The 26,733-nt window shown below is 44.3% G+C and overlaps 1 protein-coding gene and 1 pseudogene across 1 annotated transcript in view; both read left to right on the forward strand.

Annotated features, from left to right (window-relative positions):
* Positions 1 to 26,733, forward strand: part of LOC122688479 (liprin-alpha-1-like) — a 363,309-nt gene that overhangs the window by 256,265 nt on the left and 80,311 nt on the right. The gene's annotated exons all lie outside the window — the stretch shown is intronic.
* Positions 6,655 to 6,774, forward strand: LOC122688736 (annotated as a pseudogene).

Raw genomic sequence — 26,733 nt, forward strand, 5'->3', positions numbered from 1 at the left:
GCTATTCAGCATAAAGGCATTGCTCTTGATGGATGGAACAGGAAAACTATTTCAGTCATTCTATTGGGATGGCTTGTTAACTTTTCTGGTTTAAAGAATTTACACAAGTATGATAATTGATTAGGGTTTTTTTGGTAGGATAAATAAAAGCAAAACTTGACTTACTCCCATCCTTGGCTGGTAATCTTCTGTTTTTATCCTTACCCCTTTTCCACTGCCTCCATACTCAGAATAATACTAAAAGCAGTCATTTCTCTCTTCCCTCCACCTTTGACGTGGATGTCCTGGAGCCTATCTCTGCCCACAGTCAGACTTTGAAGGCTAAGACATTCAAATTGAGACTGAATGCCTCTCTAGTTTAATGGCTGAGTCTCCTGCCTGAGGCTTTTCTCCTATTAACCATTCCCCCAGGTAGCCTGCACTTCTCTCCTGCCTTGATCTTGAGCATTTACATCCTGTGCCCTCTCCTTCCCCCTTTTCACCACTTTTGGGAGTATGACACTCTAAACTGTCTAATATTTCCCACGCATTTAAAGGCATAAGCCTAGACAGAGTGTATGAAGTAAGAATTTCCTTACATAGGATGTTGATGTCTACATTTTATATAGTTGAAGTGCTGCTTATGATGCGTCTATGCTTCCACCACGATCTAAAGATTCTCCATTCCTATTAAGCTATTAAAACTTCTAGCTCAGAGTCTATTAAATTCCTCTCTCTCTGCATCAAGGCAATTTTATCCCCCAAATCTTCCTACCTTTTGCTTTATTCTTTACTATTAGAAAACACTAGATATATGTCTGTTTTTCAACTCTCTCTTCTATCTTATAAAATTAAGAAAAGAGGGAAAGTTAAGAAAACTTTAGTGACTGCTTAATCCTTATTTGAAAATTCTTTCATTCTTACAGCATATGATGTTCTGAAGGCCAGGCTTAGTGGTTCAGTTATGGCAAGGAAGTTCCTACAGTACCAGAAAAGACTTGGGATTGGATTTTAGACCTTTAGCTAAAGTCCAGAAATTATTTTTTTCTCTCATGTCTGTCTGATTTGGTGAAGTTTTCTAGGTTAGAAACTCTAAAGTTGCTTTACAATTTGTCTAAGAATTGATGAGTGGGTCTGAAAGGAAAGTCATCAGTTACCTAAAGTTCTCTAAGGGCAAGTACAAGGATTCCAATGAAGTATTTCCAAATAAGAAACATGAAATAAGTTTTTTAAAAGATAAAATATAGGTTAAATAAAAAGTATCTTGAGATAGCCTATAGACCCATGCTTAAAATAGAATTACCTCTTTTTTTTTTTTTTGGCTGCATCTTGCAGCCCGTGGGATCTTAGTTCCCTGACCAGGGATTGAACCCCGGCCCTGGCAGTGAAAGCACAGAGTCCTAACCCCTGGACTGCCAGGGAAGTCCCAGAATTGCCATTTTTGTACAATAGCCCATCTTTGTTTCCCTAGAGCAAGATTTCTAGCAGCAGCACTATTGACATTTTGAGCTGGCTAATTCTTTGTTGTGGTGACCTGGCCTGTGTATTATGTGGTGTTTAATTAGCAGCTTCCCCAGCTTCTCTCCACTGGAAGCCAGCAGTACCCCTCTAGCTTTAACAACCAAAAATGTCTTCAGACAGAAGCAAATGTCCCGAGAGGCACAAGTCTCCCTGTTGATAACCATGGCCCTACAGTAAAATCTGTAATTATTTTTTTTTTGGAAAACCATACAGAAAATTAACATTTCCTTCTCACATACACCCCCCACTTGGTGATAAAATAAGAAGGCATTCATTTCTACTTTCTAGGCAGTGTTGGCTCAAATTTGTGCTGAGTATTTCTAAAGTTTTCCACACCTAATTTCTTCCCTATATCCCAGAGAATTTTGAAAATAGAATATGATTAATATGTGTCACGTGTTACTTTATATTGATTTAATTTTCTCCCTTAAATCCACAGCATAAAAAATCACATGGAAAAGACAAAGAAATTAGAGGCACTAACCCACTGGAGAGTCTCAAGTAGAAGAAATCACAGAGCGATCTGTTACGAAGAGCAGATCACCTCTACGAGCCCAGAACAATTTTTAGTTGACTTGAGGATTGGTAATTTCACTTTTTAAGGAGAATGAAAAATAAAACCTGTAACCCCAGAACTTGAGCCTTGTGTGTGGATTAAAAACGAGTAGAAAATATCAAGGCAGTACTGTAAATGTAGTTGAATTTACTGTCTACCTATTTTTCTGTCATTGCTGTAGTTCCCTCCATATTAAGTTGGATTTCATTTAGGATTTTCATGGAGTAAATATGTATTTCTAGCTTTTGATATAAAATAGCTCTTTTAGAACAAATGAAAAATGTTTTCCTGTATATTACTAAACAGCAGATAGATAGACGCTGCAGTGTTCTTTTAGGCTTGAACTTATATGGGTAAATGTCACCAGCAGTTAGTCTTAGGAAGGCCATACCCTTTCTCTTCTTGCTATGATTGAATTATGTTTATCTCTCCTTGCCTCCTTCCCTAGACTTTTCATTCTGCCTGCTCAGCTCACTTTCTCCCATTTTATTTGTCACTAAACCATTTGTAGAGCTAGAAAATGGTATCTATCCATTATTGTTATGAGATAGCTGGAGTTTTATCTAGAAATCTTTGACACTTTTCTATGGTTATCTCTAAAATCACTGTCAACAGTAAACATAACCCTGGAAATATCCCGTCAATATTTTTGTTTCCCCTAGATGTGAAAAAGCCTTTCATTCCTTTATGAAGCCTAACACATTAGCTCCTACAGAGTTCACAGAAAGCCACCCTCTCCAGAATATAACTGCTATTAAGGGAGGAAAACCTGAGTTCTGATTAATGGCTGTGTGACCCCATTTTGAGGCCTATATCTTGTGCAAAAGGTCACACCAATTTAAAGGCTTTTTGAAGCTATTGATTATGAGTGTAATTTATATTCTTTTGTTTACTTGGTGAAACTTTTTGTTGTTCTTTGTATATAATAAAATATGTGTGTATATATTTTTCTCTACTGAAATCTTAACCCTTAATTGAAGATCCCTGATATTTTTTTGATCTGGCAGCCAAATTTCTGGAAGTCGGAATGTTTCAGCATGAAGAACCAGAGCACTTAGAATATATGCAAAGAATAAATTTTGTGCCCACATCAAGTTAAGTGTAGAAATTCAGAGTTTGATTTTGATAACTAAGTAAAACCAAACCCTGTTGAAGAATTAGAAAACGTGCTACTTCAAGGAACTCAATTTGCCTTGCAGAGTATTAATTATCGTAATAAAAATGATCTTATAATTTCTCTGCAAAATCAGATGTCAACACTCTAGCTATGAATAATATCTAATAAAAATAAGCTACCCTTGGTAAATCCATGATTAATAAGCTTGATCTCTACATTAACTTGCTTGTCTCATTATTTCTTACTTTGCAGTGGGTATGTTTACAGAGTTAAGCAAGTTCTATTAAAACTCCTAAAATAAACTTCTGCACAGGTACTAGCAAGGAAGAAAGGCCTTGGTAAACATCCCAGCTTTCAGTTGCACTCCACGGGGCTACACCTTAGTGTGAGATGAAGGAGAAACAGATTGGCCCTCACAGGGCCTGAAGTCCAGCTTTAAGTCATCTCATTCCCAAACTGTTCTACGGTTATCTAGGAATGCTAATGCAGCTGGTTGAACAGCCTACAAAAGTCAAAAGAAATCAGGAGAATTTTAACAGCTAGAGCCTTAAATTAACCTGGTACATTTTAATATGCAGTGTGAAGCACTCAAAAAGTAACCCTCGCAAAAATAGAGTAGGTAGCTTCAAGGACACATCATTCCTCCTCAGAGATGAAAACATTCAGAAATAATTTTTTCATGACTTGGAAAAACAGAAGTTTATAGAACCAAGCAAATGTTGCATCAGGAACAGAGTCACCTAAAAATTAGGAAAGCCTTTTGGTGTTTTACTTGCCCTTGATCCATCCCCCTTTCCAGCTCTGTGGTAGTCTTGAAGACAGGCAGAAGCCCATGGTTCTCAGAGTGGGACCTTGTTCCCTGGTCCTGAAGAAGCTGAGGCAGTTTTAATCTCAAAAAGTTGTTGAAATCTGTTTAGGCCAACATGAAGGACTGAAGCAAGGCACTTTCCTTTGTTCAGCTAACTCTGAAGTCAGGTTGGAAGATGGTAGGCATTTCTTGAAAATATTGTAAGGCAAATAACCTGCTGCCACGTTTCGCAAAAGATTACAGTTGAGGTAAATAAAGGTGTGCCCAAAGCCTGAGAGGAAATAATGGGAGAGAATTTCCTAGGGAAATCAGGCTATTCAAAAACAATAGTGTATACTAGGGAACTGAGAAAGCCAATCTATATTTAGGGCAAGTTGCTGCATGCTTAGATAAGACCTGAGAAGACCTAAGTGTTCACTGCTGGCTGAACCCTGGGCTCAGCACAAGTAGGAAGTGAAGGCTAAGCAGATTTTAAAATGATCTAGCTAAGCACTCGGAGAAGGCAATGGCACCCCACTCCAGTACTCTTGCCTGGAAAATCCCGTGGATGGAGGAGCCTGGTAGTCTGCAGTCCATGGGGTTCCTAAGAGATGAACACGACTGAGCGACTTCACTTTCATTTTTCACTTTCATGCATTGGAGAAGGAAATGGCAACCCACTCCAGTGTTCTTGCCTGGAGAATCCCAGGGATGGGGGAGCCTGGTGGGCTGCCGTCTATGGGGTCGCACAGAGTCAGACAGGACTGAAGTGACTTGGCAGCAGCAGCAGCAGCTAAGCACTAAAGGAATGTTCCAATGTAGTGCTGAAACCTGCTACTGTGTGGATAAACCTTGAAAAAAAAAAAAGCTAAGTGAAAGAAGTCAGATGCAAAAATTCATATATTGTATGTTTAACTTGTATGAAATATCCAGGATAGGTAAATTCATAGAAACAGATTGGTGGTAGCCAAGGTTGTTTTGAGTTGGGGAAAAGGGAGCGACTGCTTAACGAATGTGAACTTTTGTGATGTTGGAAATGTGTTGGAACCGGGTAGATGTGGTGGTTGTACAACACTGTGAATATGCTAAATGCCATGGAATTTTTTTTAATTAAAAATTTTGAGGTATAATTGGCACATATTAGTTTAATTGTACAACAATTTGATATTTCTATACATTGTAAAATCACAATAATTCTCACAATTATTCATTTTATGTGATTTTGACCTAAAAATAAAAGCCATTCAAAATATAAAGTGAGTCCTATCATTTATTAAAGAAGTACTTGAATCATAAAGGCATTAATATTGTAGGCGGAACTGATAGCAGAACTGATAGTAAAATGTTCTTAAAGAAACATGACAATGTAGACATACGTTGTATACGTTGTGTGCCCATAAAACACAGCTGTTTACACTCCTTTAAAAATAAGCTGGGCTTTCCTGGTGGCTCAGACAGTAAAGAATCTGCCTGCGATGCAGGAGACCCAGGTTTGATCCCTGAGTCGGGAAGATCCCCTGGAGAAGGGAATGGCAATCCACCCCAGTGTTCTTACTTGGAGAATTCCATGGACAGAGGAGCCTGGCGGACTACAGTCCATGGGGTTACAAAGAGTCGGACACGACTCAAAAGAGTGGCGCGGAGGTCTCGGCGCCCTCCTACCCTGGGCCTCTCCAGGCCGCCCCCGCTCGGCGGCGCCCCCACCCCTCCCCACCCCTTCGCTGCTCAGGGCGACGAGGCCCCGGAAGTGTCTGGCTTCTGGCCCGCCGCGGCCCAGGACCCCGCGGTCCTCTGAGGCTTCTGCGGGCATAGGCGCAGACCAGCCGGGGCCCTGAGCGCCCATCCTGCCCGGCACCTGCCCGGGGCCCAAACCCACCGGGAGCCACCAGCGCGGTCCACCCGAGCGCCTCAGCCCCGCCCCTTCGCCCGACCGCGGCCCCCCTTGTCCCCACGCCGCCCGCCAAGCACAGGTCCTTCCTGAGAGAGCGGACGAGCGACAGGCAGGCGCACGGACACGGACACACACACAGACACTCGCACGCACCCAGGCCAAGGGAGACAGCCGGCCGGCGCAAGCTCCTCAGCCAGAGCCAGACCCACAGCGCCTGTGAGAGGCCGGGGGTCAGGAGACTCAGAGGCAGAAAGAGACGAAGGTTCAGAGACAGACTCCAAGACGGCGTGGGGGCAAGGGAAACCTCCGGCAGGATGAGGGCTCAGGGCCCCGGCTGGGCTGCGCCTATGCCCCCAGGAGGCTCAGAGGACCGCGGGCCGCGGGCAGCGGCCGCCCTGAAGCCAGACACCTCTGGGGCCACGTGGCCCTGAGCAGCGAACGGGATGGGGGCGGGGGGGGGGGGGCGCCGAGCGGGGGCGGGCCTGGAGAGGCCCAGGGTGGGAGGGCGCCGAGACCTCCGCGCCCCTCACCCCAGCCCCCAGTCCCCGCACGCACGCCCGGCCGGCGCTCGGGGTCCCGGCAACCCTCAGGACCCCGGGCTGGGCCAGGCAGGTGCTGGCCTGGGGTGTCCTTGTGCGGGGGCTGGGCTGCATTGGTTGGCCGCCAGGTTGCCGGCCCTGGTCGTGCGGCTTAAGTACAGCGCGAGGCCCGTGGAGAGGTGCGGCCGGCTGGCCCGACCGGCAGGTCAGAGCGAAAGGGAGGCACAGTGCAGGGCTATTAGGGCATCCAGCGGCAGCCGCCTCCTCTACTGGCCATACCACCCTGAACGCGCCGGAACTCGTCTGATCTCGGAAGCTAAGCAGGGTCGGGCTTGGTTAGTACTTGGATGGGAGACCGCCTGGGAATACCGGGTGCTGTAGGCTTCTTGCCGCCCCTCTCCTTTAGCCCCCGGCCCCCCGGCGCGGCTGGCGCCCCAAGCCCCACCTGCCCTTGGCCCCTCGCACCCCACTGCGCTCAGAGCTGTTGCCTGCCTGCCAGCCGGCCGGCTGGCCAGTCAGCAGGCGTCCCTCGCAGGCAGCGGCGTCCCAACTCTTGGGCCCCTGCAGCCCCAACCCCTCCCGGGGTGGGTGGCTGGGGTTCCAACTTCTGCTGCAGACCTGGGTTGCCTCCGCGCGGCCTGCGAGCCCCTCCACATTCAGCTTCCAGGAAACCAGTCTGGGGCTCCCTCGGCACGCCTCAGGCAATCCTGGAGGCTACCCAACCCCCAGCCCCAGCCCCATTCTCCTATGCGACCGTGCACACACACAGACCCCCCCCCCCCCCCCCCGCCCCCCGACAGGTGAAGAGCCGGAAACCACAGGCAAAGGAGACTGAGAAAGAGGGAGAGAGAGACAGCAAGAGGACCACACAGGCTCCCAACCCCCGCCTCCACACCCTCCCCCCTCCATCGTGGGTATCCACCTGGCCCCCAGTCGGCCTGACCACACCCTCGCCCACCAACACACTCACACACACATTCTCACACTCTGGTCTGGGGGCGGGGGCTGGGTCTTGCCTTAGGTAGCCAAGCTGAAGGGGACCTTTGAGACCTCGGCTGCGAGGAAGTCTTGGGGACCCCACGGGGGACTGCCAGCCCCAGGGCCCCGGCCCAAGGTGGACGCCCCCTCCCTTGGGGAAGCGGCTTCTTCCGCACGGCCTCTCTCTGAGGTGGTCACGGTTGTGCCAGTGTGTCTGCCTCGGACTGGATGCCATCCTCTCTCCCGTGTCTGTCTCCCGTTTGCCTTCTGTCAGTCGGTCTGTCTCCCTCTGTCTGTCTCCGCCTCCGTGTGTGTGTGTGTGTGTTTGTGTGTGTGTGTGTGTGTGTGTGTACACGCGCGCGCGCATTGTGTGTGCCTGTCTGTCTGTGTGTCTGCATCTCCCTCTTGCCGTCTCCGAGTCTGTCTGTGATCCTTGGTCTCTTTCTGTCTCTCTCTCCTTACACCTGGCTTCCCGTCTCTTCTGTTAGGTAGTGATAATAGAGAAAAGGAGTCCAGAATGATGGTGACTAAAGACAAGGAAGGGAAAGCCGGGAAAATAGAACAAAGGAGGTCTGAGGAGGAGAATGAGAACCTCAGGTAGAACAAACAGTACTGGCTAATCCAATTTAGGTAGTTAAGGCTCATGGGGAGGAGAGAAAACATATAAAAAGAGGAGTCAAGGGGCCGTGCATCTCTGTGTCTCTTCTCTTCACCTCTGTTGGGCCAGCATGCCCTCACGCCTAGAGGACGTATTTTCCTTTATTTTCTTAAAAAAAGTGAGTCATAACATGGAGTTGTATCATTGGTCTGTCCGAGAGCAGTAACACTGGCCCGTCTGAGGGCTGTAAAGCTGGTCAGTCGCTTCAAATGTTTGTTGTGACAAGACAGAACTGAGGAAATTACAAACTCCCCGGACATCTATGGTGTCCTTTCTCAGATTTTACCTGGCTGAAACAATCTCGGCATGGTCCCCGCAAGGAAGACGCCAAGCTCAGCACAAGCCCAACTCAGCGAAAGCTCCCACAGTGGAAGGTGAACGCGAAGAAAACCCAGCAGAGGGGAAGTGACAGGAAGTCCAGAGTGCTGGGAACTGAAACAGTGAAAAACAAACTCAGCAGAAAGCTCACGTGGCTCACGCTCAGATTCCAAAAGAGCTCCGGTTAAGGTAGGAAGTGTCCTCACTCCTACGGCTAGAAGGACATATGCCTAACAAAAATCTGAATTCCTTTACAATCTCCTGTTTCTCTTTTCCTCGAGCCTCCTGTGAACAGGCAAGCAGCAGTGTGTGAAGTGAGGAACTATGGCAGGGCCCACTCAGTATGTCCCAAAGGCTCCACTATCTGCTGGGCCCCAGTAGCTGTTATGCAAGCTGGTAGGGGTTCTTCTGTCCTTAATCTTGTTTGTGCCAAGGATCAGGCCCGTGAAAACTGAGCACAGGTCAGGAATTTAGCAGATTTTCCAGCAGGTTATGAAAAGAATTCCTTAGCACGTTCTCCCCGCTGCTTTTTCCTCCCGTCCTTCAGCTCCTCTCTCCCAGGACTTGAGCCTGGCCAAAACCCATGGTGCCTGGCTTCAGGACCTAATGAGGCTCAGGCTCTGATGTCTTATTGCAAAAAATCAGTTAGAGACACAGCAGTAGGTTAAGAGGGGGATTTGTTTGGATTCGGAGAGCAGCACAGTCTGCAGGGTGTGGGCCATTGCAGAGGGCACATGTTTTGGCCATGGAATGTGGTGTGGCTGGTTTTTGCTGCGTGAATTCATATGCTAGTAAGTGGGAGGATCGTTCCAACCATTGGGGAACCACCCACTCCTCTGTCTTTTGACAGTGCCTTATGGCAGAAAGTGAAGAGGAACTAAAAAGCCTCTTGTTGAAAGTGAAAGACGAGAGTGAAAAAGTTGGCTTAAAGCTCAACATTCAGAAAACTAAGATCATGGCATCTGGACCCATCACTTCATGGGAAATAGATGGGGAAACAGTGGAAAGAGTGGCAGACTTTATTTTTCTGGGCTCCAAAATCACTGCAGATGGTGATTGCAGCCATGAAGTTAAAAGATGCTTACCCCTTGGAAGGAAAGTTATGACCAACCTAGATAGCATATTTAAAAGCAGAGACATTACTTTGTCAGCAAAGGTCTGTCTAGTCAAGGCTATGGTTTTTCCAGTAGTCATGTATGGATGTGAGAGTTGGACTGTGAAGAAAGCTGAGCGCCAAAAAATTGATGCTTTTGAACTATGGTGTTGGAGAAGACTCTTGAGAGTCCCTTGGACTGCAGGGAGATCCAAACAGTCCATCCTAAAGGAGATAAGTCCTGGGTGTTCATTGAAAGGACTGATGCTGAAGCTGAAACTCCAATACTTTGGCCACCTCATGCGAAGAGTTGACTCATTGGAAAAGACCCTGATGCTGGGAGGGATTGGGGGCAGGAGGAGAAGGGGACGACAGAGGATGAGATGGCTGGATGGCATCACCGACTCGATGGACATGAGTTTGAGTAAACTGCAGGAGTTGGTGATGGACAGGGAGGCCTCGGGTGCTGAGATTCATGGGATCGCAGAGTCGGACAGGACTGAGCTACTGAACTGAACTGAACTGAACTGGAGCTGTCCTGCCACCTCTGGGTGTGTCATTTAGCTTACGGATTGGGGATCAAAGTTTAGTTGAATTTGACTTGTCATTTTGGACCCATTTGATTTTAATTGGTTTATGTTATGCCCTTGTGCTATGTGATTCTTTCAAAATTTGTGCCCTGCCCCTCTTCCTTCCTGTTTCATGCTCTTTCCCTGGGTCCTATCTGGGCCCACAATGTTGCCTCTACAATCTTTTGGAGGGACAACCAGAATATAGCTGGCCCTTGGGAGGGAAATACTATATAATATCCAATCCCTCTAGATGTTCAGGCTTTCATCTTCCATGTTTCCTACATGTACAACATCAGCATCTCTCAGGGAATGCACCAGGGCGGGTGACAGGCACACCATGCCTGCTAGAAGTCCATGTGTTGGCATCCCTTCAGAGGCAACTGGGCTTCCAGGGATAATGTTTGCCACTTTGGGAGTTAGTCCTGCAGGCCGTTTGGGCCCAAACCCTTACCACCCTTCTCCTAAAGTTACACACAGACTCCTGGATCAAATCTCCACTCCACTTTTATGGAACATCTGGTCTGTTGCCTCTCATCAGTTTGTTCTTAAGCCACTTACTAACTCCTACAACCAGGACCCTGCCCCCTTGTAGGCAGCATTGCTCCACCCAGCCTATTATTAAAATACTCAAATGCCTCCAACAGGGCCAGATAACCCACTCCTTTGTCATTACTTATGTTATTACCTAAAGTGGGTCTATGACAATGGAATGTTTACCATTTGAAACACGCTAAGCTGCTCTTATGGAGGACTAGGGGAGGAAATCAGTGACTTACATTCCCTCAGAGCAGTAAGAGGATAAGGTTTCTGACTGTTTCACCAGGTTCCCAGTCTCAGGGCACAGGCTTGGATTGCTTTACTCATGCTATCTATTCCCATCTGTGGTGAACAAACTGGCAATGAGTTAAAATTACAACCTCTTAATCCTACCCAGCACTGGTCATGCCGGAGACCTTGGGGATGCCCAACTCCAGTCCGGGGGTCCCAGGAAGTCGACCTGCCTCCACCTGCCTAGGAATCTGGTCCTCGAAAGGTTGTCATGCCTTAACCTACTCGGGGATCCACCAGTCCAGGGGTCCCAGGAGGTCGACATGCCTCAACCTGCCCAGAGATTTCATCTCCAGGAGGTTGTCACACCTCGGCTTGCCTGGGGATCTGCACCCTGATCCAGGAATGCCTAGCTCTCAGGTTGCAACAGTACTGGGTAGGATAAGCTTCAGAAAGACTCACCCCTAAGGAAGTCCATCCACCCTTGGAAATAGAAGGAAGCCTATTACTTGTGGGACTGTGCCCAGTCTCAGCAATAACTCAGGAGCCCAATGAGAACCCCATTACCTTTCTGGAAAGGCTAAAAGAGGCCCTCCAAAAGTTTATCAATCTGGACTTAGACTCTTACGAGGGACAGGTGATTTTAAAGGACAAACTCCTGTCCCAATGGGCATCAGACATCAGAATAAAGTTACAACAGCTACAGCAGCAGGACCGTGCTGCCTCTTTAGATGAGATGGTCCAGACAGCCACCAACACCTTTTATAACAGAACAGGAGAGGGAGGCCAAGGCCCAGGAGAGAGAGAGAAGGAAAGTGACAAGGTATGCCCAGATGCTGGCCACCCTCCAGGGAAGCCCTACGGTAAACCCCAAGTCCTTGAAGGACAAGGCACCAGGCAAATGCCTAATTTGTAGACAGGTGGGGCATTGGGCCAAAGAGTGTCAAAACCGTGACAAGTTACCTAAAATGGCTTGCTATAAATGCCATCAACTGGGACAGTGGGCAGCATTCTGCCCTGGGGACCCAAGAGCCTCAAGGTCAAGCGCCAAGCCTTCCCTCATGATGGTTCAATAGGACTGAAGCGGCCCGCTCTAGCCAGCCCGCCTGTCACAGATAACCATCACGGGGCTGGAGCCAAGGGTGCAACTGGATGTGGCAGGTAGGTCCGAGAATTTCTTGCTCGACACAGGGGCTACCTACTCTGTCCTGATCTCCTACTCCAGAGCCTTCTCCTCCCAAACCTTTACCATTTTGGGTGCTACAGGAAAAAGAATTACCAAAAAATTCACCTGAGCACTTTGTTGCTGGGATGGACAAATATTTTCCCACCAGTTTCTAGTGGTCCCTGACTGTCCTCCTTTATTGAGAAGAAATCTCTCCCTGCCTTTGAAATCTTGCAGCTATTGTAGTCTTGATAGAAGATGCTTTGAAACTCTCTTTTGAGGGTAAAATAACTGTTTTAACCAGCCACTGTAGTCTTGATAGAAGATGCTTTGAAACTCTCTTTTGAGGGTAAAATAACTGTTTTTACCAGCCACCAAGTGAAAAAACTCCTAAATGGGAGAGGTCATTTATGGATGTCTGATCAAAGAATCCTCAGATATCAAGTAGTGCTGATGGAAAATCAAGGCCTCACTATATCACCTTTTGAGGTTCTTAACCCAGTCACACTCCTGCCTACACTGAGGGCTCTCTCCCTTTTCACTCTTGCCTAGAAACCTTGGACCACTGGTCAAAACCCCGAGAGGGATAGTCAGAAGATCCTCTGGCCAATCCTGAGGAAATCTGGTACATTGATGGAAGCAGCTTTGTCTTCTTAGATGGAAAAAGAAGAGCTGGATATGCAGTAGTCTCCAATTTTGAGACCATAGAGGCTAAACCTTTGCCACCAGGTACTTCAACCCAGTTAGCTGAGCTCATAGTCCTGACTCGAGCTTTAAAGCTGGGAACAGGAAAAAGAGTAGCTATTTACACCGACTCCAAGTATGCCTTTCTGATGCTACATGTATATGCTGCTATTGGAAAGAAAGAGGCCACTTGACCACCCGAGGGTCCCCAATCAAATATGGTGATCAAATCCTTAGACTCTTGGAAGCAGTCCATCTGCCCGCTGAGGTTTCAGTCTCCCGCTGTAAAGGACACCAGAAAGGGAGCATGGAAGTGGCATGAGGGAACCAAGCAGCTGATCAGACAGCTAAAAAAGCAGCGTTACAGAACCATGACCAAATAGGGGTTGCCACCTTAGTTGCACAGACTAATTTTCCAGAAACTCCTTCATATACTGAAAGTGAGACTCTTAAAGCTAAGAGTGAGGGCTTTCAAGAAGATCATGTGGGGTGGTTCCCAAAGGAGGGACTCCTTTTTCTGCCTGAGAATCTTCAATGGAAGTTGGTTAACTCCTTAAATGCCACCACTCATTTAGGGGAGAAGGCCCTCCAAAGATTCCTAGAAAGTTCCTTCAGAGGAAGAGGCCTCCAAATGACTATAAGGCAGGTGGTCTCCTCTTCTCCCACTTGCCAATTAAACAACCCCCAAGGAGCTTGAAGACCCCAGCTGGCCCAGCCCATCCAATGATGTGGGACCTACCCAGGAGAGGACTGGCAGATGGACTTCACCCAGATGCCAGTTTCTCAAGTGTATAAATACCTATTAGTCATGATAGATACATTCACAGGATGGATTGAAGGCTTTCCCACCCAGACTGAGAAGGCTGAGGAGGTGGTAAAAAAATTGGCCCATGAAATCATCCTGAGATTTGGTCTGCCCAGGTCATTACAAAGTGACTATGGGGCATCATTTACTTCTAAGGTCACCCAAGGGGTCTATAAAGCATTGGGCATTACTTATTATCTCCATTGTGCCCACAGGCCTCAGTTTTCAGGAAAAGTAGAAAGAGCCAACGAATTCTTAAAATCAGCAATAAAAAAGATAACCCAGGAGACCTCCCTGGGATGGAAGGAGGCTTTACCGATAGCTCTCCTCCGCACCTGTATTGCCCCTAAGGAACAGGTTGGTCTTAGTCCTTATAGAATGCTATATGGGAGACCTTTTGTTTATGTCAGTGACCTCTTCCTAGATCCAGAGGTTCAGACCCTCCAGTATTATACCATGCCATTGGGCAACTCCAACAGGATATACACTTGTGAGGGTGTCAACCAGGACCCAAAAGATACTAAAGAGTCACTACTATATGGTCCAGGGACTCAAGCCCTATTAAAGTCCGGAAAGATGGGTGCCCAAAGGCTCAATTCCAGCCCACATGGAAGGACCCCTACTCTGTAATACTTTCTACCCCCACAGCAGTCAAGGTACCAGGACACAACTCCTAGATTCACTACTCACCAGTCAAGCCATGGAAGAAAACAGAAGAGGACACTCAATACACCTGTGAGCCCCTGGGAGATCTCAGATACCTATTCAGGACCACAAATGAGTGCCATTCTAATGAACACCCCAAAATTAAGTTTCTGGGGATAAGATTTCTCAGGACAGCTCTAAAGAGCCAACACAGCTTGGCAGGGGTTGTACTCCAGAACAGACAGGAGATAGATCTTCTGATCCCTGAACAAGGAGGGACTTGAGCCATCTTGAATGAGAAGTGTTGTTTCTGGGTAAATACCTCCAGCTAAGTTAAAGAAAGTCTCACAGTCCTCAAGAAAAACATTCAGACCCTACAGGATCTCAAAGAATGAGCTGGAGAGTTCTCTGGGTGGCTGCAATCTCTCTTTGGGGGATCTTCCTGGTGACGGGAATTTGGAGTTGGCTAATGCCTCTACTAATCCTTGTTATACCATATTGATGCTGCTTATGATTGCTCCATGTATTATCAATTGTCTAGCCCATTTTGTCTCTGCCCAGGTCAACAAGCAACAACATGCATTGCCAGTTCAACAAGGATATATAAAACTATAGCCGACCATGGAAAATATCACTCACCCTTAGATGGACATTGTTATAAGGACTCTGTGGCCTGAGATTAGCAAGAGGGGGAGGCCCAATGCCCCTCACCATCCCAGCTCAGCAACTGTGGTGTTGGAGAAGACTCTTGAGAGTCCCTTGGACTGCAAGGAGATCCAAACAATCCATCGTAAAGGAGATCAGTCCTGGGTGTTCATTGGATGGACTGATGCTGAAGCTGAAACTCCAGTACTTTGGCCACCTCATGCAAAGAGTTGACTCATTGGAAAAGACCCTGATGCTGGGAGGGATTGGGGGCAGGAGGAGAAGGGGATGACAGAGGATGAGATGGCTGGATGGCATCACCGACTCGATGGGCATGAGTTTGAGTGAACTCCGGGAGTTGGTGATGGATAGGGAGGCCTGGGGTGCTGCGATTCATGGGATTGCAGAGTCGGACACGACTGAGCGACTGAACTGAACTGAGCTGAAGGTCCAAGGACCAGAGTAAGAACCTCAGGTAGAACAAAGCATTCAGGGCTAGCCCAATTCACATAGGGCAGGCCCACGGGGAGGAGAAAAACATATAAAAAGAGGAGTCAGAGGACCAGGGATCTCTCTCTCTCTCGTCTTCGCGTCTTTTGGGTCGGGCATGCCCTCACGCCTTTTTGTTTTCTAAATAAAACTGAGGTGTAACACGGAGCTGTAACACTGGTCTGTCAGAGAGCTTTAACGCTGGCCCATCTGAGGGCTGCAATGCTGGTCTGTCAGTTCAAATTTTTGTTGTGATGAAACAGAACCAAGGAAATTACACACTCCCCCAACACTTCCTCTGGCCCCGGCCTCTTACACGTGCTATGGTTGGCCATCTTTCACTGGCTTTGGCTTCCTGGAGTTGCTCCTTAAGTTGCTAGCCTGCTCTCCTTAGTGAACTAAAGGGCCTACTGCCAACTTGGGGCCAGATCCTTTGCTTGTTGGTTGGCTTAGGGGCCGGGTGCCTTGGTAGGGCATAGGGGTGAGGTGAATGACCTTAAGTGACTCTTCTGTTGGCTTCCACTATTGCAGGGCATGATGGGCAGTCATGATTCTGGCTGGGGTGCCCTTAGTTTGTTAGAGGGCACATAAGACCGAGGGCCCTGGCCCATGTAACCAGACATCTTAGGAGACAGTTTCCCCAAAGCAGGGTTCTATATCATGACCCCGGCATGGATGGGTCTAGAGAGGTGAGAGAGCACAGAGACTTTTGCATCCCCCCACCTGTCTGGTAGTACTGTAGTATCTCTGGTTGTGGGGACTGGGGAAGCCTTTTAGCAGCCTTGTTGAAGGTGGAATGGCGGTTGCAGGGCTGATCTGTAATTAGGCCTTTTGTATAGCCATGGCTGCTAGGCTCCTCTTAAGCTTTGGCGTAGTTGCTGCCACAAGTCAGCTGTGAGTCTTCACTGGATCATACCTTTTTTTTTTTTTTTTTGTCCTGGAAAATTGGTTTGCAGAAAGGAAAGGAGAAAATCCTGTTACTCAGCTGATTTCATGAAATGTAGCAGATGGAATGTGTTTTCTGAAGATCTCTTAATTTGAAAAATTTATTCTTTAACTGAGCCACAGTCAACTCCCAGTCTTGTGGGGCTGCTTGACTGCCATTTCCAGAATGTGCAGGGCTGGGAGCAGTTCCTGGTCCTCCAGCGCACAATAACAGGCGGGGCTGTGGGCGCCAGATGGCAGTTGGAGGCTGGGGTGCCTGCGGAGTCCGGTCCTACCTATCACTCCCCCTCCTCCCCTGTGAAACGGGTCGCCGGGAGGAGAAGAGGGACTTAGAGGAGTATGAAGGCTATGATTTGCAGCCTGCAGCCTGCCCTGGGCATCTTGGTTTTGTCCCAAATCAGATCTTGGCCTTCCTGCTACTGCCCACCTTTGCAGCGTTGTTCAGTCTCCCTTCTGTGTGCCCAGTCCAGGCCCAGAAAACTACCCTTTTCTTTTCTAAACTGTTTATGGTAACCGGTTTGATATCTGAGAAACTACATTTTGCTCGCTGACCTCCTATTCCCCCCCTCAAAGTACGCCCATCTGGGGAGAAGGTCATCAAAGTGGCCCTGTTCGAAAGCACAACTCAGAAGCGGGAGACGGGGTGTGGACTGGGGCTTCGTGAAATACCACCCACACAGAATGCCTTTTTCGGAAATTTGGATGTTGAGACATTTAGTCTGCTGAGAGATGAGTCGCCTCAGTTCCCAAGCAAGTATCTAGTAGGCTGTTGTCACCAACCCATTTAAGTGGTGAGGTCTCAAAAAGAAAAAAAAAAAAAAAGAAAAGAGAAAAAAAAATCAACCTTACGATGTTAATGGTTTAAGGGTTTTGTTTTGTTCTTTAGTTTTTAATGCTCTAAATTGATCATGTCAGGCGTGACTGGCCAGTTTCTCAGAGACACAGTTGATGACCCAGATGCTTAGGAGCAGGCTGACATTCCCACTTTGAGATAGTGAGTTTCAAGGTATAGCACACTTAGCAGCACTTGAATCACAGCAAGTGTAACATCTCTGCTTTGGGTGGAAAACTCATCAGAGACAGCAGTTAGGGGTGTGTACATTAACTTTTCCATTCTGATCTGTTGACTTTTTCTGTCTAGAAAATGGAACTATCTGGGAGCACTTCTGCTTCCACGTAATCTGTTAGTAACTGATGTCTCTAAATTTCTTATGCTGTAAGGGACAGTTCTTTTGCCCCAGCATAGCACCAGGATAAACAAATCAAGGGATATTCAGCTGTACATATTTACATAAAAATTTGAGTACTGAAAGGAACAGGACATAAAATATGGGTATATCTTGTTTTATTGTTTTTCAGTTATTGTGCTTTGCAGATACTGAGGTGTTTTTTTTTTTTTTTTCTTTTTTTTTACATATTGAAAGTTTGTGGCAACTCTTGTCAGATGATGGTTAGTGTCTTTTAGCAATGAAGTATTTTTTAATGAAAATGTACATGTTTTGTTTTCAGCCTTCTTTACATTCTAACAAGATGAGATGCAATGGGTCCATCTCGTGTATTTCCTGCTGTTTCGCTAAAAGTTTTCACTTTTGTCTCAGGTTCGAAGGATTTATTAACAAAATGAGCCACTCATTATATACAAATAAATAATACAGATATTTACTAGAGAATTATCTAGCTTACTTTCAACATAGTAACATTAAAAGGAAAGAGAAATAGATCAGAGAATACATCACCAAATTGGGTATTGACCAACATCCAGACTTAAACAGCTCTGGGAAGTCCCGTGTCACAGCACGTCTGGAGTCCCAATTGGGAAAGGGTCCCAGGCAACACATCCGCTCCATGGGTGAGACTTCAAAGATTGGAGTTCTGGGTTCCCGCTTATAATCCCAGGATGGTCGCAAGCTGATATCATCAATCTGTAACCAAATTACAGCTCTGGTTTCATGTTAATGCTGTTTGTTTTTTCTTGTGAAACTTGGAATACAGTTAAGCCTGGGTCTTGGTTGGCCAGGAGTCCTCCAGGGTCTCAACAATCTCAAGATCTCTCCCCCATCTTATCTAAGGTGCTGCGAGTTTTGCGCTCACAGCAGGCAGTTGCTCCCACCCCCTCCCAGTTAGGGCAGTGTCCAGGCAGGCTAGAAGCCAGGTCAGAGGTCTGCTCTGCTTTGTCTCTGAGGCCTAAAGGAGACTGTTCATTTAAGTTCCCTAACACATGTCTCAGTTCTGGCACCAACAGGAGCCTTGGTTCCTCTGATTGCAGAATGGCATTAGAAACCAGGATTTGGGTACTTGGTGAGCTCACTGATACTGAGATGGGCCGACTATTTTGTTTTTACTAGTTTTTTTTTTTTTTTTTTTTAATTGAAGTATAGTGGAATTACAATGTTGTGTTAATTTTTTTGCTGTACAGCAAAGTGACTCAGTTATACATAGATTCTTTTTTATACTCTTTTCAGTTATTGTTTATCCCAGGATGTTGAATCTATTTCCCTGTGCTATACAGTCAGAACTTGTTGTCTGGACAACTGTTACTTAAACACCATGGTCACTCTGTGCTCTGACATAAAGTTTCCACTCCAAGCACAGTGTTCTCTTTGCATTTCCTGGTGTGAGCTCAGCTTTCCTGTCTGTGCCTTTCCCACTTCAGGCCCAGCCCATCAGGCCCCTTGTGGATTGTCATCTCCTGCAAGATTCCCTCGGCCAGGAGCCACCTCTCTGTCTCCTGGTCTCCCAGAGCGCGCATCACTCTAGCAGCACACAGTGTGCGTTTTGGTTCAGAGCTTCTCTGCTCACGTCTTCATTCTCCTCTTTTAATCTCAAGGGCAGGTCAGAGTCACCAATCACCCACTGTCCTCAGGTTCCTAGCAGAGTGACTCTCCTCTCATATCTTGTAGCTGATTTGGAACTTGAAGATAAATCACCATCCTGGGGAGACCCATCATTGGGGATTGAAAAACTTCCAGATGCTCTATTGTTACTCCCTCAGACTGCTATAAACCACCAGCTGAAGCAGGGAGTCAGGAGACATTTTTGTTTCAGTATGTTTCTTTTATATTCTGTAAAAATGTATGCCAACTGAGAGGAACTGATGTACTAGGGAACTAAATTTAGGTGATATCAGTTGAAGTTAGAAATATTAAAAATTAGATGTTATTGCTGTATCTCTTGAATAATCTGTGTTGATTATTTTTTCCCAGTTACCTCTGCCAGTTAATAACTATCTTAAACAATTTTCCATGTCAAACTAAAATCTGATATAAAAGGCTTTTAAAAGGCTGAGTTGAGGAATTTACATGACTGGGGAAATGGGCTTGTAAGATATTCAAGGAATGAGTATTAAGAGATTTCTGTGGGGGAAAAAGACCTAAAAATTATGGACAAAGCTTTCTTAGTTTAATGCAGGGGAGACAATAACTCGGCAACGCATACAAAGAGCTGCATGGAAGCTCCCCTTTGAGGGAGTTAAGACTTCTCAGGTTTTTTCAGCATAACCTGTTTGGCTTTGGGGACCAGAGGGTCCACTGAAACATACTCAGAATCTAGATTAGGCCTTTTCACTCCTATGCAAACTATTACAGCCAAAGGAGCTGGATGAGCACGTGGGACATGATGGAGTCTGGTCGGCGGGAAGCCTGGCCCTGGGCCAGGGAGACCCCAGGAATCTGCTGGTCTGGGGGCTCCTCTCCCCATCTTTCACTCCCATGCTCTCTGGGTCCCCATGTGCCAGTTTGGGAAGGCATTGCCCATTGGACACAGGCTGTCTTTGACTAGAATTTGACAGGAGCTATTTCCTCTAATGATGAGTGAAAATCTTTTCTCAGGAAAATGCACTACTTTATGGAAACAGTTAACTAGTTACATATAATTAACCCTGGGCCCCATTTAGTAGTTCATGCCTTGCTTCTATGGAGTGACTTTCCTTATTGTAAGACGGGGGAGACTTGTGGAAAAGGTGATCAGGGTGGGACTGACTTTTTCCTCTTTTAACATCCCCTGCATTGGCAGGTGAAGTCCTATCCATTGCACCACTAGGGAAGCCCCTCACATTTTCTTTATCAATTTATTTGTTGGTAGACATTTATGTTATTTCCATATCATTGCTGTTGTTAATAATGCTACTATCAACATGGGAGTGCAGGTGTCTCTTCAGTAACTAGTCTTCATTATCTGTGAGCTTATACCTAGAAGCAGGACTGGTGGATCATCTGGTGGTTCTACTTGTAATTATCGAGGAACTTCCATACTGTGCTCCATAGTGGCTGTACCAGCTTACAATCCCACAAGCAGTTCACAAAGAAAAGTCCCCTTTTGTCTGTATTCTCTCCAATGTTTGTTATTTTTATCTTCTTGAGGATCAACACCCTAACAGGTGTGAGGTGAGACCTCATAATGGTTTCAATTTGCATTTCCCTTAGAATTAGTGATAGTTGCTTGGTCATGTCTGACTCTTTGTGACTCCATGGACTGTAGTCTGCCAGGTTCCTCTGTCAATGGGATTCTCCAGGCAAGAATACTGGGTAGCCATTCCCTTCTCCAGATTAGTGATGAGGGTAAGCACTTTTTCATGTCCTTGTAGGCAATTTATGTGTTTTCTTTGGAAAAATGTCTGTTCAGTTCCTCTATGCATTTTTTGATCAGGTTGTTTTATGAGTTCTTTTTATGTTTTAGATATTAACCCCTATTCTGAAACATGATTTACAGAATTTTCCTCCCATCCTGTAGGTTGTCTTTTCATTTCATTGATTGTTTCTTTTACTGTGCAGAAGCTTTTGTTTGATGTGGTTCCATTTGTTGATTTTGTTGTTGTTTTTGGTTTTGATGTCCTATCTAAAATATCAATGACAAGACCAATATTGAGGAGTGTCTTCTCATTGTTTCCTTCTAGGAGTGTTATGGTTTCAGATCTTAGGTTTAATTTTTTGATCCATTTTGAATTAATTTTCTGAATTGTGTAAAATAGGAGTCCAATTTCACTTTTCTGCATGTGGTTCTTCCATTTTTCGAACACCGCTGTTGAAGAGTTTGTCTTCTTTTCCTGTTGGATGTTCCTGCCTCCATTGTTAGATTTTAGCTGACTGTATATGCAGGGGTTTAATTATAGGCTTTCCATTAGTCTATAGGTATATTTTTACACCAGTATTATACTGATTTAATTGCTATAGTTTTGTAGTATAGTTTCAAATTAGAAACTATGGTGCTTATGATTTTGTTTTTCTTTCTCATGATTGCTTTGGCCAGTTGGGATCTTTAGTCATTTCATCCAAATTTTAGGATTGTTTTTTCTCTTTCTATAAAAATGCCATTGGGGTTTTGATAAGGAGTTATCTGACATTTAACAAAATTAACTCTTCCAATAATGAACACAATATGTCTTCTTTCAATTTATTTGTGTCTTCTTTGATTTCTTTCCAGAAAGTCTTGCAGTTTTTGTTGTACAGATCTTTCATTTTTGTACTTAGATTTATTCCTAGCTATTGTGAATCTTTCTGTGAGTTTTCTTTAATTTTTTTCACATGTTTCATCATTCATTTATAGAAAAACAACTGATTTCTGTGCATTGATTTTTATATCCTGCAAATTTTCTGAATTCTTTGATTATATCCAACAGATTTCTAGTTGAGTTTGGAATTTTCAATATATAAGATCATAATCATCAGTAATAGAAAACATTTATGTCTTTTTTTTTCAAAATTTTATTTTTAATTGAAGGATAATTGCTTTACAATGTTGTATTGGTTTCTGCCATACAGCGACGCTGAATCAGCCATAAGTATATGTATATCCCCTCCTTCTGGAACCTCCCTCCCTCTCCTCCCCCCATTCCACCCCTCTAGGTTGTCACAGAGCATCAGGCTGAGCTACCTGTGTTATGCAACAACTTCTTATTTTCTAATTTAGATGTCTTTTATTTCTTTGTTTTCCCTAATTGCTGTAGTTGGCACTTTCAGAATTCTAGTGAATAAGCGTAATGAGAGTTAGCACTCTTATCTTGTTCCTGATATTAGGGGAAAAGCTTTCATGTTTTCTCCATTGAGTGTGTTAGCACTGGGTTTGTTGTATACGCCCTTAATATGTTGAGGTGTGTTCTTTCTAACCTCAGTCTACTGAGGTGTTTTTTTTTTTTTTTCAATCATGAAGCAATGTTATATTTTGTTAATGCTTTTACTACATCTACTGAAATGATCATATTATTTTTATCTTTCATTCTATTAGTGTGGAGTATCGCATTTTATTTGCATGTGTTGAACCCTCCTTGCATCCCAGGGAAAAACCCCACCTGGTCATGGTTCAGTTCAGTTGCTCAGTGGTGTCTGACTCTTTGCGACCCCATGAACCACAGCATGCCAGGCCTCCCTGTTCATCACCAACTCCCAGAGTCCACCCAAACCCATGTCCATTGAGTCAGTGATGTCATCCAACCGTCTCATCCTCTGTCATCCCCTTCTCCAGCCTTCAATCTTTCCCAGCATCAAGGTCTTTTCAAATGAGTCAGCTCTTCGCATCAGATGTCCAAAGTAATGGAATTTCAGCTTCAACAACAGTCCTTCCAATGAACACCCAGGACTGATCTCCTTTAGGATGGACTGGTTGGATCATCTTGCAGTCCAAGGGACTCTCAGTCTTCTCCAACACCACAGTTCAAAAGCATTAATTCTTTGGCATGACAGTATAATCCTTTTAAGGTGTTCTTGAATTTAATTTACTAATATTTTGTTGAGAGTTTTTGTATCTATGTTTATCAGGGATATTGGTCTGTAGTTTTGTTTTCTTGTAGTGTCCTTATCTGTCTGTATCAGGGCATTGCTTGCCTCATATGAAAAGTTTGGACATGCTTCTACCGCTTCAAATTTTGGAACACTTTAAGAAGGACTGGTGTTAAGTCTTCCTTAAACATTTGGTAGAATTTACCAGTGAAGCCATCTGGTCCTGAGGTTTTCTGTGCTGGGAAGTTTTAGATTACTGATTCAATCACCTTCCTCGTTATTTGTCTGTTATTCATTTTTTTTCCCCTGGTTCAGTCTTGGTAGGTTGTATAATTCTACATAATTATCCATTTCTTTTAGGTCATTTTTTTGTTGGCAAAAGTTTTTCATAGTAGTTTTTCATGATTTTATGTATTTCTGTATTAGCAGTTTAATGTCTCCTCTTTCGCTTCTAACTTTCTTTTCCCTTTCTTCTTAGTTAATCTGGAAGAAGTTTTCTCATTTTTATTTATTTAGCAGATATTTCTTTGGCTGTGCAGGGTCTTTGTTGCAGCCTGTGGGATCTTCATGGTGGTGTTCGGTCTTCTCTCTAGTTGTGGTTCGCAGGCTCTAGAGTGAGCTGGTTCAGCAGTTGGGTACATAGGCTTAGCTGCTCAGCAAAATGTGGGATTTTAGTCCCTGACCTGGGATGGAGCCCACGTCCCCTGCATTAGAAGGTGCATTCTTAACCACTGGACCACCAGGGAAATTCCCACAATTTTCTTTTTTACAAATACCATCTCTTAGTTTTGTTTATGCATTCTATTATTTTATACTCTGTATTCTTATTATTTCTTTTCTTCTGCTAACTTTAGGTTTAATTTCTTCTGCTTTTTGTTGTTCTTGAGGTTTAAAGTTAGGTTGTGTATTTTGGACTTTTCCAATGTTAATCTATGCATTTAACTCTGTAAACCTCCCTCTGTGGACTGCTAGGGATTTTGGTAAGTTGTGTTTCTATTTTCATTTGAGACTTTTTAAAATTCGTCATTGACCCATTGGTTTTTCATGACTGTTTTGTTTGTTTCCTTATATTTGTGGATTTTCTAGCTTTCTTCCCATTGTTGACTTCTAGCTTAAATCATTGTGGTTGGAAAGGATACCTATTATGATTTCAATCTCCCTAAATTTGCCAAGAGTTGTTCTTTGTCCTATTAGATGATCAACCCTCAAAAATGTGCAGCGTACATTTGAGAAGAATTTGTGTTCTGCTGCTGTTGGATGGAGTGTTCCATAGATGTCTGGTACATTCATTTGATCTAATGCATATTTTACATTTATCATTTCTTGCTGATTTTCCGTCTGGGTGTTCTATCAATTGTTGAAAGTGGGATATTGAAATACCCTACTATTAGTGTATTATTCTTTATGTCTCCTTTCATGTTGTTGTTTAGTCACTAGGTCATGTCCCTATTCTTGGTGGCCCCATGGGCTGCAGCACGCCAGGCCTCCCTGTCCTTCACTATATCTTGGAGTTTGCTCAAACTCATATCCATTGAGTTGGTGTTGCTCTCCAGGTATCTCATCCTCTGTTGCCCCCTTCTCCTCCTGCCCTTAATCTTTCCCACCACTGGGGTCTTTTCCAATGAGTCGGCTCTTTGCATCAGGTGGTCAAAGTATTGGCACTTCAGCATCAGTCCTTCCAATGAATATTCAGGGTTGATTTCCTTTAGGATTGACTAGTTTGACCTCCTTGCTGTCCAAGGGACTCTCATGAGTCTTTTCCAGCAACACAATTCAAAAATATCAGTTCTTCAGTGCTCAGCCTTTTTTATGGTCCAGCTCTCACATCTATACATGACTACTGGAAAAACCATAGCTTTGACAATATGGACCTTTGTCAGCAAAGTGATGTCTCTGCTTTTTAATATGCTGTCTAGGTTTCTTATAGCTTTCCTTCCAAGGAGCAAGCGTCTTTTAAATTCATGGCTGCAGTCACTGTCTGCAGTGATTTTGGAACCCAAGGAAATAAAATCTGTCACAGTTTTCAGTTTTTCCCATTCTATTGTCTTCCTTCATATCCATTAGTATTTATTTAATATACTTAGGTGCTTAACATATTTAGGTGATGGGTGTGTTATTTGTTATTGTTATATCTTTTGGATGGATTGATCACTTTGTCATTTTATAATCACTTTCTTTTATCCCTTGTTACAACTTTTGGCTTAAAGTATTTTGTCAGATGGAAGTATAGTTATTCCCACTTGTTTTGGTTTCCAATTATATGGAATAAAATTTTCCATCCCTTCACTTTGACTGTATATTTGTCCTTAAATCTGAAATGTATCTCTCTTATAGTTTGGTGCCATTTTAAAAATTCATTCAGCCACTCTATGCCTTTTAATGGTGAAATCCATCCACTTAAATTTAGAGTAATTATTGATATGTGGGATTTACTAATGCCAATCTGCTTCCATGTTTTGTATTTCCATTATTTCTTTTCCTGTCTTTCTCAGTCTAATTCATTAATTGGTTAATTTCCATGGTGGCATGCTCTGTTTCTCCTTTCTTTGCCCTTTGTGAGTCTACTCTAGGTCTTTGCTTTGTGGTACTTCGTGAATTATATAAAATATCTAATAGATAAAATAGTCCATTTAAACCCCAAATTGCCAAAGCAATCTTGAGGAAAAAGAACAAAGCTGGAGGCATAAGTTTCCCAGACTTTGGATTTGACTACAAAGCTGTCGTAATCAAAATAGCATGGTACTGGCACAGAAACAGACATATAGATCAATGGACGAGAATACAAAGAAACCTGCACACCTACAATCAATGAATCTTCTGCAAAGGAGGCAATAATATACACAGGAGAAAAGATAGTCTCTTCAGCCAGTGGCGTTGGAAGAGCTGGACAGGCGCATGTAAATCAATGAAGTTAGAACACACCCTCATACCACATACAAAACTAAACTCAAAATGGCTGAAAGACTTAAATAGAAGACGTGACATCATCAAACTCAGAAGATAACATAGGCAAAACATTCTCTGACATAAACTGTAGTCATGTTTTCTTAGGTCAGTCTCCCAGGGCAATAGAAATAAAAGCAAAAACAAAGAAATGAGATCTAATCAAACTTAAAATATTTTGTACAGCAAAGGAAATGAAAAGAAATATATGGCCTGGGAGAAAATATTTGCAAATAATGAGGCCAACAGGGGTTAACTTTCAAAATATACACACAGCACATATAGCTCAATGTCAATAAAATAAACAGCCCAATCAAAAAGTGCACAGAAGACCTAAATAGATATTTCTCTAAAGAAGACATACAGATGGCCATCTGGCACATGAAAAGATGCTCACTGTTGCTAATTATTAGAGAAATGCAAATCAAAACTACAACGAAGTACCACCTCACACTGGCTAGGATAACCATCATCAAAAAGTCTATATATATCCAGAGAAAGCTCTGATTTTAAAAGATACAGTCACCCCAATGTTCACAGCAGCACCAAAATGTCCACCAACAGATGAATGAATAAAGAAGATGTGGTACCTATATACAATGGAATATTATTCAGCCATAAAAATAAAATGAAATATTGCCAGGGGAGGAGCCAAGATGGCGGAGGAATAGGACGGGGAGACCACTTTTTCCCCTACAAATTCATCAAAAGAACAACTGAACGCTGAGCAAACTTCACAAAACAACTTCTGATCGCTAGATGAGGACATCAGGCGCCCAGAAAAGCAGCCCATTGTTTTCTAAAGGAGGTAGGACAAAATATAAAAGATAAAAAGAGAGACAAAAGAGCTAGGGATGGAGACCCGTCCTGGGAAGGGAGTCTTAATAGAGGAAGTTTCCAAACACCAGGAAACCCTCGCACTGGC

Source organism: Cervus elaphus, chromosome 33 (assembly GCF_910594005.1).
Source record: "Cervus elaphus chromosome 33, mCerEla1.1, whole genome shotgun sequence".
Taxonomy (NCBI): domain Eukaryota; kingdom Metazoa; phylum Chordata; class Mammalia; order Artiodactyla; family Cervidae; genus Cervus; species Cervus elaphus.